Source organism: Poromitra crassiceps, assembly GCF_964638095.1.
Source record: "Poromitra crassiceps genome assembly, chromosome: 11".
Lineage (NCBI taxonomy): Eukaryota > Metazoa > Chordata > Actinopteri > Beryciformes > Melamphaidae > Poromitra > Poromitra crassiceps.
In genome coordinates this window covers 3,196,786-3,200,686 of record NC_139643.1, presented here as the reverse complement: position 1 = coordinate 3,200,686, position 3,901 = coordinate 3,196,786, and positions in this window count along the sequence as shown.

The following is a 3,901-nucleotide window of genomic DNA, read 5'->3' as shown; positions in this document are numbered from 1 at the left end:
GTATTAGCAGATAATTCAGTGAGGCAATCAACTATAACTCACTGAGAAACTTTTATCACATCGCAAAGAGGGAAATTAATTGAGAAAACTTGTTGGACAATGGACATAGGCTATTTACCTTCATAAGCCGGAGGGTCGTTGGCACCACAGACAATCTGTCAATAAGCTCTCTCTGTCCTCGCACGAGTGAGTACACTATTACGCATGGAGACAATTACAGCATATTGCATGCCTCGCGCAAACAGCCATTGCAAGACGGGAATCTGATTGGTTTTGATTGACGTAATGCCCAGCATTGCCTGGCCACGCCTGTGAATAATTCTGGTAGTTAAGACCGCCCAAATCCCGTTTGCGCAGGCATTTTGGGCCGCAGATGATTTTGGCATGGCTCTAATTTGTGTCTGCGACATGTGCCGTGAACCTTTCCGCATCCCGGCCGAGAATTGCATCCCCAACATATTTCGGGGCTGTTTTAACTTAGAAATCAGGGAGGTCACGTCTACCAGACAATTATATCACTTTTAAACAGTTATATTTCTGTATAAATCATTACAATATGCTCCTGTGATGTGGGGATGCTGCCGGCGCGGGGGTGCAAAACTTGCCATAACACCTGGCAGACGGCGCAAGGCGGACTGCTATCTTCCGTGACTTAAGGCACGCGCAAACAGGTGCGCAAGCGCTATTAGGGGATAGTGCCTGTCGGAAGATAGAGCCCTATCGTTGTACAGGCGCTATCATTAGTGCAGCAGTTTGCGCGCCTCTTATGCCATCTTCCCTGCGTCTTATGCTATCGTCTACCTCCACCATCCAGTTTTGTGCTGGGATCTAAGTGCAAACACAGGTGTAGGCGTGTCCCAGATGTGTCCGTGCTAAATACTGGCCTTTGCACACCTCTTAGGCTATCGTCTGCCAAGTGTCATTTTGCAAGATACCATCGCCAGGTTCCGAGCGTAAACACAGGTTTGGGCATGGCCCATGCCAAACTAGGCGTTTGTGCGCAGTGTTTGGAAAAATGTCCTTGCATTCACACAATTTTAACACCACCTAATAGCAGGTCTTAGCACTAAAAAACCCACTGCACCTGAGCGCACGCAGTATTCTCCGCGGAGTGCAGGAAATCCTCGCTTGATACATTACGCACGGCATGGATGTCCCTCTGTATCCAACACCTCGCGCGCACACACTCTTCCCTCTTCAGAATGTCACGTTAATTTTCAACTACATTGCAGAAAAAACACACACCCTTGATTTCAAAATGAGAATTTGTTTGTCATGGTTTTATTAGGCTACATAATTCCCGACGATACAGGATGTGATGTTAGGTGTATAACGTTGGGGTTGTCTTACAACCCAGGTTTTACGAGTGAGAACAAGGATTCTCACACTATGAAGCTGCTCACAGCAGCGATCCTCCTGGATGAACGTCAATTTTCTCAAAAAATTGACCCGTATAAAACCACCCATTACGCCTGAAGGTGTCTTGGCAACTCTGGCTATGACACAGCCACCCACTCCGCCCCCGTCACCACCACGTCACGTCTGTGCCATGAGCCAGAGACCTCACTCATAAGCGTCCAGCGATCTGCTGTTCCGAACAAAAGCAGCAAGGCTAGATGTGTGAGAATCCTTGTTCTCACTCCTAAAACCTGGGTTGTAGGACAACCCCAACGTTTTATTTCGTTTCAAACTTCAGATTCTCCCACTATGCCAATTATCCAACCAACCTTGCTGCAAGGAAGCACCTCGTGCGACCATGTGACCCAAGGCTGGCAACGGAGCACATGGCCGTAGCCCATGGCAAACCGAAGGCATAATGAATGACTAAGGTCTACCCTATGATGACTACCGCCTGGCGGCCAACAAAACATCGTGTGCAAAGGGCGCTCTGGCCATGACAAGGCTATAAAACCACCAACAAAGGTGTGGTGAGTAGACCATGAGGCAGCCACACACATGTCCTCCACTGACACACCATGCAGTAATGCCCAGGATGTCGCGACGCCCCGCGTCGAGTGGGCCCTAATACCTTCCGGGGGGACTTTCCCCGCGGCAGAATAGGCCAAGGCAATGGCCTCCATTATCCAGTGCGACAAGCGCTCCTTGGACAGTACCCTGCCCATGGCTCGTGGCCCAAAGCACACCAACAACTGGTGGCAGGTAACGTGCGTGTCCTGGCAGGACAGGACCGCCCGCACCGGACATAGCGTGTTCAACCGTCGCCCCTCCTACGAGCTGAAAGGAGGGGGACAGAAAGCCGCCAGGTCTACAACCATAGACTTGAAGCTAGCGTTGATATTCTTAGGCTGGTGGGCGGGGTTGCGCCGAAGCGTAACCCTCCGCTCGTCATCAGCAAATACCAAGCAAGACTGCTGGACCAACAGGGCAATCAAGTCGCCAACCCTTTTGCCTGAAGACCAGGCTAACAGCAGCGCAGTCTTCAATGACAGGAACTTCAAGTCCACAGTTTTCAAGGGCTCGAACGGGGGACCCGAGAGACCCTCCAGTCCCACTTAGGGAAGACATTCCGCACTCGTGGTCTCAGCCTGCGCACCCCCTTCATAACCCACCGGTTTCCCTTCGATCTCCATGTGACAGGCAGATATGGCAGCCACATAGACCTTGAGGGACTGAGGGGACTGGCCCGCATCATACAGGCTCTGCAGGAAACAGAGGATGGGCTGAACACCACAACACACCGGGTCCTTGTTCCGTTCCACGCACCAGTGCGAGAAACTCGCCACTTGTAAGCCATTTGTGGCTCTAGCGCTCTGTATGGTGAGCACCACGCTCATGGGCAGACTGGGAGCGTACCTACAGTATGTTCCCCAGGTTCTATGTTCCCCGCTCCTGCTAAAAAGGGTTCTATATTCCCCGGGTCCTATGTTCCCCGCTCCCGAAACGGGTCTTATGTTCCCCAGGTCCTATGTTCCCCGGATCCTATGTTCCCCGCTCCCGAAAAAGGGTCATATGTTCCCCGGGTCCTATGTTCCCCCGCTCGTATGCGTAAAGTCGGCGAGTGCAAACCGCAATATCTCGAGGTTGTGAGACTCATTGACAGACTGCATGAGGGAAAGCTCATGCAGTCTATAGGGTCAGATACTGTATATGCACACATTCAGCAGCAGGAGCAGCAACATGCTATCCATAATATTACATTTTTCAGAGAAAAAACACGAAACACGATTTCAGACGGCAGCCCGTCTTTATTGTCACACGAACACACTACAACACATGCATGCGGCCACTACACACACTCATGCTGACGGTGGCCGGTGAAATATGTCCTCTGCATTTGACCCATCCAGGCTTGTCCTTTCCTCCAGGGGGCAGGCCAGGAGCAGTGGTCGCTATTTCTTTCCAGCGCCCGGGGACCTTCATTGGACCATCATTGGACCTTCAGATGTTGTCATCACTGGTCTGATGACGATCTTCTGCATGTTTTTAGTGGGGGGTTATGTACAGAGGAACCCCCTGGGGCGTACGGGGAGAACATGCAAACTCCACACAGAAAGGCCCTTTCGACGAGATAGCCCACCTGGGCAGTAGGCACTGAAGATATGGGGGGGTCACAACTCCAGCGCCCACAGCGTCCCAGGTGAGAATCGAACCCAGGACCTTCGAGCTGTGAGGCAACAGCGCTTACCACTGCACCACCATACCATAGAGAGAGAGAGAGAGAGATCAATATTTACAACATTCACGCAGCACAAATCGCCTCTGCCTATAACCCACAGACATGCAGAAGTTCTGTAAAGCCATTCAAATAAATAGTTTAATTTCGCTTGATATGTAGCCTAGCCCCAGGCTATTATATTTTGGTATTCAAAGTAGTCTATATAAAAACGTGAGAAACTGCTGGTCGCCACCTATTAGCTGTCGGTGGAGGTGATTTCTCCGC